The sequence below is a fragment of the Dama dama genome, chromosome 20 (genome assembly GCF_033118175.1).
Source record: "Dama dama isolate Ldn47 chromosome 20, ASM3311817v1, whole genome shotgun sequence".
NCBI classification, from domain to species: Eukaryota; Metazoa; Chordata; class Mammalia; order Artiodactyla; family Cervidae; genus Dama; species Dama dama.
The window spans coordinates 42,097,297-42,113,313 of NC_083700.1; the positions used below are offsets into that span (position 1 = coordinate 42,097,297).

At 45.1% G+C, this 16,017-nt stretch overlaps 1 long non-coding RNA gene across 1 annotated transcript in view; it reads right to left on the reverse strand.

The window, feature by feature from the left end:
- Nucleotides 1–11,246, reverse strand: part of LOC133040223 (uncharacterized) — a 235,311-nt gene extending 224,065 nt beyond the window's left edge. Inside the window, exon 1 of the long non-coding RNA XR_009688925.1 lies at nucleotides 11,185–11,246. This is a non-coding gene — a long non-coding RNA (uncharacterized LOC133040223). The remainder of the gene's footprint in view (nucleotides 1–11,184) is intronic.
- Nucleotides 11,247–16,017: the final 4,771 nt, after the last annotated feature.

Consider the following 16,017-nt stretch of genomic DNA (forward strand, 5'->3'; position numbering starts at 1 on the left):
ACACAAAAAACTCGTAGAACATTAGATTAATTGCCAAATAAGTTGACTAAGTTCAGAACAGTAAGAGATCACTGCGGGCTAGAATGAGCTGGGGAGGCTTCACTAATTTTGTGTCAGGGTGGGTTGAATGGTTGCAGATGGAGAAGGTGATTCTTAGTTATTATAAGCCACTCGCTGACTGAGTACCTATTGTGTGAACACCCATCAACTCAGGGCGTTACCTCCACTAACTCATTTATACTGCAGAACTTACAATAAATAATTCTTATAGCCTGAATTTTTCAGGAGGCCACTGAAGCATAACCACACAGCTACTCTGTGGCAGTGTCATAGTTTGGACACACAGTAGCTCCAATCAGCACTTCCACTCTGATTAAGGTAACCCCACTCAGCACCAGGAGGAGGAAACTGAGTAAGAAAGAGCTTAGAGACCGTCTAAGTCGGTGGTCCTGACTGCAGGAACCGGCCCAGAGGGCGCCAAAGGCATGCAGTCTTCTAAGCAGATGCCATTCACCTCAGTAACTCGCCCAGGTAACTTTGCATTCATTCCTGTCCTTTCAGCTTCTGAAAACAGCTTACACAGTTTCAAGCCACTTGCTCTACAGGGCAAAGCTTGGAATATCATGACTGAAAGGACTCAGAGAGGTGATCTAAGGCAAGCCCCTTCCAGACCTGAGTTCTCTCTCTCCCCAACCAAACTCCTTTCATCCCCTGCATTCAAGTTTACGTCACTGACTGTGATACAAGACTCTGCCCTCTGACTGTGTGATCTCAAACCCAAGATGTAACCTTTCTGTCCCTAAATCTCTCCATGGAATGATCTCTGTATTTGCTGCCCAGACAATTTATGCAACACTAAACACTTCATCAGATGTTTGATGCCCCAGCCTCCAAAATGTTCCTGGTTCCTGGGTTCTCTGCACCCAGCTGGGAAAACTAAACAGGGTAGTCCCCCAAACACTGTGCCTACAAGACCCCTTATCTAACATTTTAAAATGCCAAGAGTCCTTTCCCACCATGGCTGCTGTTGGTTTTGTACCAGTTAATTGAGAAAATAATGACCAAAGCTCCTGCCGATACAGGCACTTTTTAGAGTGAATTTGCATTTCGCTGTTTGAAACAGCATTTCTACACAGTTGAAAAACAAAATTACCAATGTGTGGGCACCACTGTATTTATTCACACAGCGCACAGTGCCATTCTTCTAATAGATATAGCCTCACATTGATGTGAAGGTCTTTCCAAAGATATTCGGCCCTCAGATTGCAAACCACCAACCACAGCTAGTTAACCAGTTAGGTAATTATTATCCTCAGAAAGCTAATTTTTCCTACAGTTTCCTCATTTTATGGCACAGGATGTTAAATGCTAAAGCAACCACATGGGGAGTCTGGTTTGTTTGATGTAAGCACCATAGATTACAAAGATAGAGATCCTTACTCACCTTTACAGCCCAGTGATATTCTGATAAAGAACCGAGAAAGCAATTGCTTAAAGGGCAGAACTCTTGTTTGGTTGCTAGTTTTCCCCTCTGAACAGCCTCATTAAGCACAAGAAGCCGAACAGCAGAGGTTTTTTTGTTTTGTTTTGTTTTGTTTTGTTTTGAAAAAGGAAGCAAAACTGCCTTCCCAAATCCAAGAGTTCACATGAGACTGCATACAAATTGCTGGGCTCTCTCCTCATTCAGCCTAGCAGCTATTATTCCTACTCCTATGTGACTTGCATGGCAAACACGGGAACTGGAGGCCGAGACAAAGAGCCAGGACAGACAATAAAATCGCTGTGTGCGTTTGCGTCCACAATCTACCAGGCTAGTCTCTCCCTCACAAATTTTCTCCACATGCTGCTGTCCATTATACAGGTACTTTTAGAAAATGAGAGAGAGAGAAAAAAAAAAAAAAAGCCATCAGTTGTCATAGAAACAATAGCAATTTCTGCCACCTCTGTGTGAGCAGATAGAAAGATTGCTGCTGCTTGGCCGGTTTCCAGGGACCCAGGTTGAGGAACACTGGGCAGCTTAAAAGAGAGCCCCTGAATTTCTCCCACGCCAGCAAACTGATGTTCTTCAAGTGGGCTGTCACATCCTTGCCTGGAATTGAAGGTTAATTAAAAAACAGCCCTGGATGTGTGAACATTTTAAGAAAGACACATTCCTCAACCCCAAACTCCCCTGTGTGAGGTCTAACAAGGCAATTGTAACCTTCTGCACCGGGGTCACGCTGTGGTGTTCACCCCGCATTCTGATGGAATCTGTTCTCATCAGAGAAAGATGTAATCACCTCTAAGAGACTCTAATTAAGCTGGTAATTAAAGTTAGCTTTGGGAGATGAAATGTCCCCAGGGTGAGGCTGAGATGCCAGGATTCGTGCTGAGAGCATGCACGGCCAGGTGGCCACGGCTTTCCCCAGTTTATGGCCTCTTTAATAAGACACCTGCAGAATGGCTTCCCTTGTAAATCAGCAGGCCAGCAAGAAAAGTCACCCACCCGCTTTCCTCAGAACGTTGCAAATGGCCAGCAGTCACAGGAAGTGTCCAACCCAGAGGTGTGACACAGTGACCTTAAATATAGAGCTCATGTAAAAATGCTGGTGCTGTGGGCTGATGCAGAAAAAAACACTCCTGTTAGCAGAATTTATGGAAGTCTCTCCCTCTCACTCTTCACGCTGTTTCTACTTGTGAGTTCTACTGAAGCATTGTAGACCATCAAGAAGATAGCAGCGCTCAGTGGTGAAATAAGCTGGGCAGAGGGTCAGTGACAGACAGGAGGTCAAATCGAAGTGAAGTTTAGAAGAAACCAGAGCGTGGGAGGGAGAGGCATCAGGAGTCACACAGAGGGAAAGCAGGAGGGAGGAGGGTACGCAGCAACAAAGACAAGGAGGTGGTCAACAGTTTCCGCCCGCTGGGAAGGTGCAGACTCCCAGAACCGGCTAGACAGTCCATTTGAGGTTTGATTTTGAGACATGGCCCAAATTCACCCAGTCGTTTTACATGTGCTCATGCTCCAAAAAGAATAAATTATATACCAGATGAGTTGGATTAGGGTTAGCTGTGTGAGACAGAAAATCAAAAAGAGCCCTGGCAAAAGCCAGAGGTTGGCAGACCAGAGCTGCTAAGTTGTTTTATGGCAGTCAGAGACCCAGATTCCTTGTAGCTTTCCATTCCACCTCTAGGCTGAGGATCTCAGTCTCATGGCCCATAAATGGCTGTTAGAGCTGCAGCCATCACAAGCGCATCCCAAACAACAGGAAAGATGAAGGGCACACTCTTCCCCTTCTACAAAGGCTTTCCAGAATTATCACCCAACACTTTCACATAAAACTCATAGGCCAGAACCTACTCACGTGGTCACACCTAGTTGCAAGGTCCATATACAGAAAGTGTGTTTGGATTCATTGCTACACTAAATAAATTATTAAGTAAAAGGGGAACAGATACTTTAGGTACCTAGAAGTCTCCACCAGCTAGGGTATTTCCTTTTGGACTCTCTGATCATCTCTTTAGAGCGTGTCAGTCATGGTCACAAAAAGGAAAGCTGTTCCTCTTCACCACTCACCATGTGTCCCACATCAATCAATTCTCCAACCCTGCAGACATCAACTGGATGTCTCACAATTTAATTCTGATACTAACAGCCAGAGTCAGTGTAGACCTCACATGTTAAGGGCTCAGTCCCATAAGACTGCACCGGCCCCCACGCTCACCACCACTTCAGACACCAATTGCAAGTCCAGGCCTCCCATACTTCTGACCAACAGGCTGTAAACTAGGGGTCCCCATAAACCCCTCTTTGGGTTCAGTAATTTGCCAGAACAGCTCACAGAACTCAGAGAAGCATTTTACTTACTATTACCAGTTTACTATGGGCTTCCCTGGTGGCTCAGATGGTAAAGAATCTGCCTGCAATGCAGGAGACCTGAGTTCAATCCCTGGGTCAAGAAGACCCCCTATAGAAGGGGCAACGTACTCCAGTATTCTTGCCTGGAGAATTCAATGGACAGAGGAGCCTGGTGGGCTACAGTCTATGGGGGTCACAAAAGGGTCAGAAAAGACTGAGCGACTAACACATAACACACACACACCAGTTTATTATAAAGATATAATGATCAATGCAAAGAAATAGAGGAAAACAACAGAATGGGAAAGACTAGAGACTTCTTCATGAAAATTAGAGATACCAAGGGAACATTTGTGCAAAGATGAGCACAATAAAGGACAGAAACGGTATGCACCTAACAGAAGCAGAAGATATTAAGAAGAGGTAACAAGAATACACAGAACTATACAAAAAAGATCTTCATGACCCAGATAACCACAATGGTGTGATCACTCACCTAGAGCCAGACATCCTAGAATGCAAAGTCAAGTGGGCCTTAGGAACCACCACTACAAACAAAGCTAGTGGAAACAATGGAATTCCAGTTGAGCTATTTCAAGTGCTACAAGACAATGCTATGAAAGTGCTACACTCAATATGCCAGCAAATTTGGAAATCTCACCACTGGCCACAGGACTGGAAAAGGTCAGTTTTCATTCCAATCCCAAAGAAAGGCAATGCCAAAGGATGTTCAAACTACTGCACAATTGCACTCATCTCACACACTAGCAAAGTAATGCTCAAAATTCTCCAAGCCAGGCTTCAACAGTACGTGAACCATGAATTTTCAGATGTTCAAGCTGGATTTAGAAAAGGCAGAGGAAGCAGAGATCAAATTGCCAACATCTGCTGGATCATCGAAAAAGTAAGAGAGTTCCAAAAAAAATCTGCTTAATTGACTATGCCAAAGCCTTTGACTGTGTGGATCACAACAAACTGTGGAAAATTCTTCAAGAGATGGGAATACCAGACCACCTGACTTGCCTCCTAAAAAGTCTGTATGCAGGTCAAGAAGCAATAGTTAGAACTGAACATGGAACAACAGACTGGTTCCAAATCAGGAAAGGAGTACGTCAAGGCTATATATTGTCACCCTGCTTATTTAACTTATATGCAGAGTACATCGTGCGAAATGCCAGGCTGAATGAAGCACAAGCTGGAATCAAGATTGCCGGCAGAAATATCAATAACCTCAGATATGCAGATGGCACCACCCTTATGGCAGAAAGCAAAGAAGAACTAAAAAGCCTCTTGATGAAAGTGAAAGAGAAGAGTGAAAAAGTTGGCTTAAAAGTCAACATTCAGAAAACTAAGATCATGGCATCTGGTCCCATCACTTCAATGCAAATAGATGGGGAAACAATGGAAACTGTTACAAGACTATTTTGGGGGGCTCCAAAATCACTGCGGATGGGTACTGAAGCCATGAAATTAAAAGACACTGTTCCTTGGAGGAAAAGCTTTGACCAACCTAGACAGCATATTAGAAAGCAGAGACATCACTTTGCCAACAAAGGTCCATATAGTCAAAGCCATGGTCTATCCAGCAGTCATGCACAGATGTGAGAGTTGGACCATAAAGAAGGCTGAGCATCAAAGAATTGATGCTTACAAACTGTGGAGCTGGAAAAGACTCTTGAGAGTCCCTTGAACAGTAAGGAGATCAACCCAGTCAGTCCTATAGGAAATCAACCCTGAATATTCACTGGAAGGACTGATGCTGAAGCTGAAACTCCAGTACTCTGGCCACCTGATGGCAAGAACCAACTCACTGGAAAAGACCCTGGTGCTGGGAAAGATTGGGGGCAGGAGGAGAAGGTGGCAATGGAGGATGAGATGGCTGGATGGCATCATTGATTCAATGGACTTGAGTTTGAGCAAACTCTGGGAGGTGGTGAAGGACAGGGAAGCTTGGCTTGCTACAGTCCATGGGATCATGAAGAGTCGGACACAACTGAGCAAATGAACAACCACAAGGACAGAGAGGTGTGCGGAGAGCTGCACAGCACAAGCCATCCGTGTCTTGAGCAAGCAGCATAAAATTTCCAGGAGGAGGTTTCAGCCCTAAGCCATTATTGAGAAGGAAGAGCCCCGACCTTTGCCCAGAAAGGGAATTGCCATGTGATAAGAACCAAGATGCAAAAGGAAGTTGATACAATAGAAAGAGAACAGGCTTTGGGGCTGTCTGTTCATTCATCTAAACTTTCCTGAGCCCCCACCATATGTCAGGCACTCCCCAGGGGATGTAGCACTAAGCGCTGGTTCATTGGCAGGAGGTGAAAAGAAAAGATCTTAATCTCCAGTTTCTAGAAACGAAAATCAAACAGGGGTAAAGAGATCAGGTTCTCTGTAATTCACGAAATGATGCGGCAGCTTCAGATTTCAGTCCATTCGGAGGGATGTTAAAGGAAAGAAACTTATTTGTGACACTTCTTAGAGAAATTTAAGGCAGACTTTATTTGTGGGTTGAGGGACCACTGCAATGGGGTTCCACAGTAGGAGAGAAATGCTGACTTAACTCCAGATACAAAAAGAAAAAGTGGAAATTTATGGTGGAGAATCAGGGTGGGGTCAGTGGATAGAAAATTGCTAAGAGGAAACATCAGGAGTAAAGGAAGATTCTGGTAAACCGACCCCCCAGGATTCTTGCTGAAGGCAGCCAGGGTGATCAGAACCCAGGGTGATGGTGAAAGATGAGGAACTTAGTTAGACTCTGAGGCTAAATAGATATTAAGGGTGGGGGACTCTTGTTAAACTGATTTAGGATTCTTGTTAAAATTGGACAATGCAGAGACAAACAGGGAAGTCCAAAAGTCAAGGCCTAGTTGGAAAAGAGCTCAAAGGAGCCTGATTAGAGTTTGGTCAAGGAGAGAATCTTTGTCAAGGACTGGAAAAAAACAAAAACAAATAAAACCACAAGGAAAGAAACTCAATTATATCATAATGACAAATCAAGAACAGCTGTGGAATACACATACGTCTTCTATATTTCTTTCTTATTCTTCTAAAGTGAAGATAATAACCATGCAGTTTATACCATCATTCAAGTATATATTCACTGCAAACCGAAGCCCAACCTGGCCCGAGGGAGCAACACATCATACGAGTTCACTGCCTGAAATCTGTCATCACAGAGCCATGCCTTAAAAGATTTTGCCCTTCCTTTTCCCATCTTTCCTCCTCTCATAGGGAGCAGTAGGGCATTTTCCATTTGAATTTGTTGCTGAGAATAAATTTTGAGTACCTCAAGGTAAACTGAGAAGTGGTACCCATGTGGTATTCTTAAAGTTAGAATATTTGTCTCCCTTACATCTATAGGCATTTTTTTTCCTAGCACCAATCCCTACATGATCATCTTCCTTGCTGCCATACAAGTAGGAGATGCCTTGAAGAGATGCTCTGAACATTTAAAAACTAATGAAGCAAAGACATGGGAGAACCTTAGATGCATATTACAAAGTGAAAGAAGCCAGTCTGAAAAGGTTACACGCTGTGTGATTCCAACTATATGACATTCTGGAAAAGGCGGAGCTATGGACATTAAAAAAATTAGTGGTTACCAAGGATGGGGAAGGAAGGAGATGCTTACAAACTGTGGAGCTGGAAAAGACTCTTGAGAGTCCCTTGAACAGTAAGGAGATCAACCCAGTCAGTCCTATAGGAAATCAATCCTGATTATTCACTGGAAGGACTGATGCTGAAGCTGAAACTCCAGTACTCTGGCCACCTGATGGCAAGAACCAACTCACTGGAAAAGATAATAGGCAGAACAGAGAATTTTAGCGCAGTGAAATTTTTCTGTAGGCTACTATAATGTCAGATTACACGTCATTATACATTTGTCAAGACTCATAGAATGTACAACACTAAAAGTGAACTCTAAGATAAACTATGGACTTCACTCTAGGGAGTGATGTTAATAATCAGAGGCTATGGGGTAGGGGTGGAGGTAAGGGAGAAATTTCTATATCTTCCTCTCAATTTTGTTGTAAATCTAAAACTTCTTTTTAAAAAGTGTCTTATAAAAAGACGAATGAAGCCTCATTATTTTGAATTTTATACTATTTTGGAAAATGCAAACTTTTGTGTTGGGATGAGATTTACAGGACAGGGTTGCAGGAGTTTCTAAACCACTTAATAGCACAAACATCATAATAAGGCCTCTGACACATGACTTCTTTTCCGGAGATAAACCATTTCTCTTTTGGGGGATAGTTAAGCAAAAACCATCCCCAGACACCACCTGATGTGAATATAAAGGACCGCTATGCCGGTGCCGGGGGGCGCCAAGGGGAAGCGAGGAGGGAGACCTTCGTTCTGATCCCGACTACAGCCCAGTGTTCAGGGCCGTATTTAGCGCTGGTCACACCTCCTCTCTCTCAAAACCGGGTGGTGCGGTGAGTCACACAACAATGAGGACTCTAGGAGCTGAAGTCCAGGAAAAAGAGGCGCAGGCGGGGACGTTAATGCAAAGCTAGAGATCAAAAGGTGGTCTCCGACTAAAGGCGGCGGGTCTGGATGAGGAAGTGGCACGTGGGGGTAGGGGCATTCCCTGCTCCACTTGGCCGTGAACCCCGCAAGGGGCTGCAGAAACAATGCGGAACCGAAACGGCTGTGCTGCAGGCAGATATAACGCCTTTGAGGCCAGGCTGGGAGCTTGCCGACACTAAAACCTAACGTGGGGGGGGGGGGGACAAAGAAAAGTCGGAAATCTCACGTGTATCAAAGAAAAGGGCTCGAAGAAATGCTGCGGGTGGGGGGGGGGAGGGGCTTCAACTCGAGATGCTTCCGGAATTTCGGATACTGATGTAGCCGCCGCCGCTGCCCTCTGCAGCTGCGCCTCTGAGCGCTGCCTTCTCTTTAACTGCCGCTTTGATACCACAGTCTTTTGAAGTCTTTTTTTTTTCCGTGTATTTGTCATTCACTTCTGCATCAGAAAGAAGTCACTGTTCCAGGGCTTACCCGGTCGCGAGGCTCTGCTAGGAGCCAGGCAAAGACAGGTCCGCGGGCGCCCTCTCCTGGTTCTACTGCGAAGCTGCAGCTGGTAGAGCTGAGAAAAAGAGCGCGTGTGTTTTTCCCATAACCGGTGCAGCAAATTTTCATTACATTTAGCCCGTATCTGTGGCTATCGAACTTAAGCGAACACTAGAAACGCCTGGAGGGAATCGTAAAAACAAGATTTCTGGGTGCCGCCCCCAGAGTTTCTGATTCAGTAAGTTTGGCGTGCAGCCTAGTAATTTGCATTTCTAGCGAGTTCCCAGGTGATACTGCTTAAGGGAGCAGGGTCCCAGAAGGACTGCTGTCTACACAAGAGACTGGGCAAGGTAGGAAGGCACTTTAGAAAATCAGGGGACCTTATTTTCTGGAGTATTGGTGTTAATTTTAGGTATCCAAATAGACTTTCTGAGAAGACTGTTTCCTGAAATTGTTGTCAGATTTACCTTATTTTGGGTTTTCCAGTGGCTCAGACAGTAAAGAATCTGCCTGCAATGCAGGAGATGCAAGAGACAAGAGTTCAATCCCTGGGTGGGGAATATTGTCTGGAGAAGGAAACGGCAACCCACTCCAGTATTCTTGCCTGGGAAATCCCATGGACAGAAGAGCCTGATGGGCTATGGTCAATGGGGTCACAAAGAGTCAGACACGGCTGAGTGACTAACACTTTGTTCTAAAGCAGCTCTGTGGAAACTGAAAAAGCTTTCAACTTGCCAGGGTGTCACTCGAGGTAGTGAACGGTGCCAGCTGAATGAGACCAGAGGCCTCAGCGCCTGGCCAGAGCGCTCCCTCTTACAGTCTGCAGGAACCTCAGGTACCCTGCCATGACCCTGATGTGTTGCAACATCTGTAACTGCCACCTAGGGGAAAAACACACCTCAAATGTTGCTGAGACAGGAGAATTTACCACACACTCACATACTCACCACCTCCAGACTGCTTTCACCAGCAACACCCACCTTCTTCTGAAGATCTGTGGCACCAAAGCGCCCTGGGGTGTGGCGGTGGTAACTTTCCTCCCTGCTCCCCGGTGTGTGGGAGCAGGTGTGAGAAAGCCCAGTCTTGGTTGTTGCTGGGTTTAGCTGTTTTGTGGCTCCAGCCTGCCCTCAGGATAGGCTCTCTCATAGAGCTCTGCATCACACCTTCAACTTCGCTTCCTTCTCACTTGAGGCTTTACATGCTCTGAATATTTACAGTTCCTCCTCTCTGCCCACAGAACCCTTGGGCCTGTGGGCCTTGTACCTGGAATGCCTGCCCCTCACCTGCTCTTCCTCCCACCACCTTGTCTGAGGAACCCCCTGCCTTCCATGAGGATTCAACATTCATTTTGTCTTTAGACAACCTCCCTTCACACACACACACACACACACACACACACACACACACACCCCACCCCGAGACTGAATAGAAACCTGTAGCACAGTGTTCCCGCAGCACCCAGGCCAAATACAGCCCTCAGCATGTATGCGTGCTCGGTCGCTCACTTGTGTCTGACTCTGCGACAGTATGGACTGTGGCCCGGCAGGCTCCTCTGTCCATGGGATTCTCCAGGCAAGAATACTGGAGTGAGTTGCCATTTCCTCTTCTGGGGGATCTTCCCAACCCAGGGACCAAACCCGCATCTCCTGAGTCTCCTGCATTCCAGGCAGATTCTTCACTGCTGAGCTATGGGGGAAGTCCCACAGCCCTCCCCACTCTTGTGGCAACTGCATGTTCGCCAGGTTGATACCACTAGACTCCTTGGAGGAAGGACTATGACTTTTTCATCTTGGCACCTTCAGATCTAGCACAGCACCTAGAATGTAATGGGTGCTCAGTACATATGCTAGAAAGAGCAAACACCAGGAGGTAGGATGGAGAATTCCTACATTATACATCCACATAAACTGAAAAGCAGCATGCATAGGTGAGCCCAAAGAGCATTTGAAGGCCAGGAAAGCATCACCATTCTCAACCCCCAGACCATGCAAGAAAAGCCACACTTTCTGGAAGAGAAAGCTGCAAGCATGCTAGGTGGAACCCTGGCAATCCCAGGACAAATCATAAACTCAGATGGCTGGAGGGATCCTGGAGATTTCAGAAGATGTGAAAAGGTGCATGAATAATCCCTGGTCTCAAATTTTTTTTAGCACACAACACAAGTAGTACTCAGGCCTCTGGATTCATTATCTGATATTTTCAGCACACGTTATCATAAAGATATTGGATAAGCCCAATGATGAAAAAGTGGGGTAGAGAATAGTAAGAGGGTCTCCAGACAACAGTGGCAGCCCTGAAGATACAAAACTCAGATCTCACTTCAAAAATTAACTTACCGACAGCTACAAGGATTGCGCTGAGCTGACGCCTTACTGCTGTTGGCACCTCCAGGCTTCACCTAGGCTTTTGCATCTTGGCCAGGCTCATTCCTAGAGACTCCCAGGCAGTGACTCAACAGGGCACGGAGATGGGGACATAGTCATTTCTGCTAACATGGGACTGCTTTGAGGGCAGCAGTTACTTAAGAACTTCCAACTGGGTTAACTGACACGGTCAAATCTCTTTAGCAGTCTGGGGCTTTCCCAGCCCAAGCCTGCTTCTTCTCCCTTTTATTTCTCATAGACATCACCCCCTCACTAAACCTCTTGTACTCCTAACTGAGCAGGACCTTGGGGGGCCTTGCCAGGGACAGACCCCTCCCCCATATCCTCTGCTGTAGCTCCTCTCCAAAGTACTCAGATCAAAGAATTTCATGCCTATTTCCTGAGTTTTGCAGATGCTAAAAACCACCACCAAGTGGAAGAAATTAACTACTTGGTGGTCATGAGCACATAGCTCCCAGAATTGCTGGCACCTAAGGATTAATAATGATCTCCCTGTTACCTCACCATCAACCCATCAGATAATTTGTGGAGGAGCTGATCTCATACCCTGCGACTCCTCCCTCACTTTGACTTTAAAAATGCTTTGCTGAAACTTTTCGAGGAGTTGGGGTTTGGGGGACATGAACCACCTGTCTCTCTCTCCACGGCCCTGCAATAAACCTTTCACTGCCGCAAATGACAACAGTTGTTTGGCCTCACTGTGCGTCAAACACACAAATTTACATTTGGTAACAACTCCTTGCCATCTACATCACTGAGGACCTAGTGCAGCCGCCAAAGCCAGAAACAACAGTAGGAAACACAAAGGAAAAGCAGGGTTAGCCGGGGGAGGGGGGGTGGGGAGGGGTGGGGACGAGGGAGGTCCCTGCAACTGACCAAGTAAGTCAGACCCAAGGTCCTGCTGGTGACCTTGATCTCAAGTGGCCCCAGCCTGCAGCAGCTTGAAGCAGAGTCTCGGTTCCCTAACCGGAGTGAAGTCAGGCCACGGCAGTGGGTACTGAGTCCTAGCCACAGACCACCAGGCAAGTGGCCAGTGACAAGGCCCTGGCTTGTCTGCTTTGTAGAAATAAATTTCAACAAAGAGAAGAAAAGTAGTGAAACAAGTAGAATTTATTAGGAGGAAGAAAGTATCTGTGAATAGACAAATATAGGTGGGCTGAGAGAGAGAGCTGTGCTTTTAGGCTGAAGCTGAAGCTCCAGTACTTTGGCTGCCAGATGCAAAGAGCCGACTCATTAGAAAAGACCCCGATGTTGGGACCCTGGGCTCCCCTGATAGCTCGCTTGGTAAACAATCCAACTCCAGTTGGATTCCTAGAGTGTGGAAGATCCCCTGGAGAAGGGAAAGGCTACTCACTCCAGTATTCTGGCCTGGAGAATTCCATAGTCCATGGGGTCGCAAAGAGTTGGACACAACAGAGACTTTCACTTTGTTTCTGATGCTGGGAAAGACTGAAGGCAGGAGAACAAGGTGAAAACAGAGGATGAGATGGTTGGATGGCATCACTGAATCAATGGACATGAGTTTTCCAAGAGATGGTGAAGGACGGGGAAGCCTGGCCTGTTGCAGTCCATGGGTTCACAAAGAGCCAGATCTGATTGAGCAACTGAACAACAACAAAATCATTTAAATGGGGCATTTCTTCCTGGTTTCCTCTGGCCAGTCATCTTGCTTTGCTTGGCCCTGAGTCCATATTTGGTATAACTCAAGGTCCTCCCCTGTGTACAGGTATACCTCCTAGCTGAGATGGATCCTAGTACAGAGGGCTATGAGAAGGCTGATACCACCTACTATGCATGAACTGGTACCACCTCCCTTTTTAGCCCCCAACGAGTCTTTCTGCATGTGTAGTCAGGAAGTTCTCCTTGACCTGAAGAATGAGAAATATGTGGTCTCTTTATCTTTTATCTGGGCAGGGCCCAGTTCCTCCCTGCCTCTGCCATTATCATATTTTGGAGTATCTGCCCACAGGAGAGAGACTCCTACTCAGCCTGGGACTTCCATGGAGACAACAGACACTGGTATCTTCCATGTTATTAAATATCCTCATCACTTCATGTTCTAAGGCAAGTTCTTTCAGCTCCAAACTCCATGCTACAGCTGAGACAGGACTTGACAGGGCACCACCTTTGAATGAATGATATAGCCCCAGGACGTGTATAAACTGATTAGAGCAACTAAGTCCAAGATTGTGATCCACGTAGTCAAAGACTTTGGTGTAGTCAATAAAGCAGAAGTAGATGTTTTTCTGGAACTCTCTTGCTTTTTCAGTGACCCAAAGGATGTTGACAATTTGATCTCTAGTTTCTCTGCCTTTTCTAAATCCAGCTTGAACATCTGGAAGTTCACAGTTCATATACTGTTGAAGTCTGGCTTGGAGAATTTTGAGCATTACTTTGCTAGCATGTGAGATAAGTGCAATTGTGCGGTTGTTTGAACATTCTTTGGCATTTCCTTTCTTTGGGATTGGAATGAAAACTGACCTTTTCCAGTCCTGTGGCTGAGTTTTCCAAATGTGCTGGCATATTGAGTGCAGCACTTTCACAGCATCATCTTTTAGGATTTGAAATAGCTCAACTGAAATCCTATCGCCTCCACTAGCTTTGTTTGTAGTGATGCTTCCTAAGGCCCACTTGACAACTCATTCCAGGATGTCTAGCTCTAGGTGAGTGATTATATCATCGTGGTTATCTGGGCCATGAAGATCTTTTTTTGTACAGTTCTTCTGTGTATTCTTGCCACCTCTTCTTAATATCTTCTGCTTCTGTTAGGTCCATACCATTTCTGTCCTTTATTGTGCCCATCTTTGCATGAAATGTTCCCTTGGTATCTCTGATTTTCTTGAGGAGATCTCTAGACTTTCCCATTCTATTGTTTTCCTCTACTTCTTTGCACTGATCACTGAGGAAGGCTTTCTTATCTCTCCTTGCTATTCTTTGGAACTCTGCATGCAAATGGGTATATCTTTCCTTTTCTCCTTTGCCTTTAGCTTCTCTTCTTTTCTCAGATATTTGTAAGGCCTATTCAGATAACCATTTTGTCTTTTTGCATTTCTTTTTCCTGGGGATGGTTTTGATCCCTGCCTCCTGTACAATGTCACAAACCTTCATCCATAGTTCTTCAAGCATTCTGTCTATCAGATCTAATCCCTTGAATCTATTTCTCACTTCCGCTGTATAATCATAAGGGATTCAATTTAGGTCATACTTGAATGGTCTAGTGGTTTTCCCTACTTTCTTCAATTTAAGTCTGAATTTGGCAATAAGGAGTTCATGATCTGAGCCACAGTCAGCTCCCGGTCTTGTTTTTGCTGACTATATAGAGCTTCTCCATCTTTGGCTGCAAAGAATATAATCAGTCTGATTTTGGTATTGACCACCTGTTGATGTCTATGTGTAGAGTCTTCTCTTGTGTTGTTGGAAGAGGGTGTTTGCTATGACCAGTGCGTTCTCTGCGCAAAACTCTGTTAGCCTTTTCCCTGCTTCATTTTGTACTCCAAGGCCAAATTTTCCTGTTACTCCAGGTATCTCTTGACTTCCTACTTTTGCATTCCAGTCCCCTATAATGAAAAGGACATCTTTTTTGACTGTTAGTTCTAGATGGTCTTGTAGGTCTTCATAGAACCATTCAACTTCAGCTTTTTCAGCATTACTAGTTGGGGCATAGACTTGGATTACTGTGATATTGAATGGTTTTCCTTGAAATTGAACAGAGATCATTCTGTTGTTTTTGAGATTGCCTCCAAGTACTGCATTTCAGACTCTCTTGTTGACTATGATGGCTACTCCATTTTTCCTAAGGGATTCTTGCCCACAGTAATAGATATATTGTTCATCTGAGTTGAATTCACCCATTCCAGTCCATTTTAGTTCACTGATTCTTAAAATGTTGATGTTCACTCTTGCCATATCCTGTTTGACCACTTCCAATTTGCCTTGATTCATGGACCTAACATCCCAGGTTCCTATGCAATATTGCTCTTTACAGCATCAGGCCTTGCTTCCATCACTGGTCACATCCACAACTGGGTGTTGTTTTTACTTTGACTCCAACTCTTCATTCTTTCTGGAGTTATTTCTCCACTGATCACCAGTAGCATATTGGGCACCTACCGACCTGGGGAGTTCATCTTTCAATGTCCTATCTTTTTTCCTTTTCATACTGTTCATGGGGTTCTCAAGGCAAGAATACTAGAGTGGTTTGCCATTCTCTTCTCCAGTGGGCCACATTTTGTCAGAACTTCCACAATGACCCGTCCGTCTTGGGTGACCCTATAGGGCATGGCTCATAGTTTCATTGAGTTAGACAAGGCTGTGATCCATGTGATCAGTTTGATTAGTTTTCTATGGAAAACTCTTAAAGAGATGGGAATGCCAGACCATCTTACCTGCCTCATGAGAAATCTGTATGCAGGTCAAGAAGCAACAGTTAGAACTGGACATGGAACAAAAGACTGGCTCCAAATCAGGAAAGGAGTACATCAAGGCTGTATAGCGTCACCTTGCTTGTTTAACTTATATGCAGAGTACATCATGTGAAATGCCAAGCACAAGCTGGAATCAAGATTGCTGAGAGAAATATCAATAACCTCAGATATGCAGATGACACCACCCTTATGGCAGAAAGCAAAGAAGAACTAAAGAGCCTCTTGATAAAAGTGAAAGAGGAGAGTGAAAAAGTTGGCTTAAAACTCAACATTCAGAAATCTAAGCTCATTGTATCCAGTCCCATCACTTCATGGCAGATAGATGGGAAACAATGGAAACAGTGACAGACTTTATTTTTGG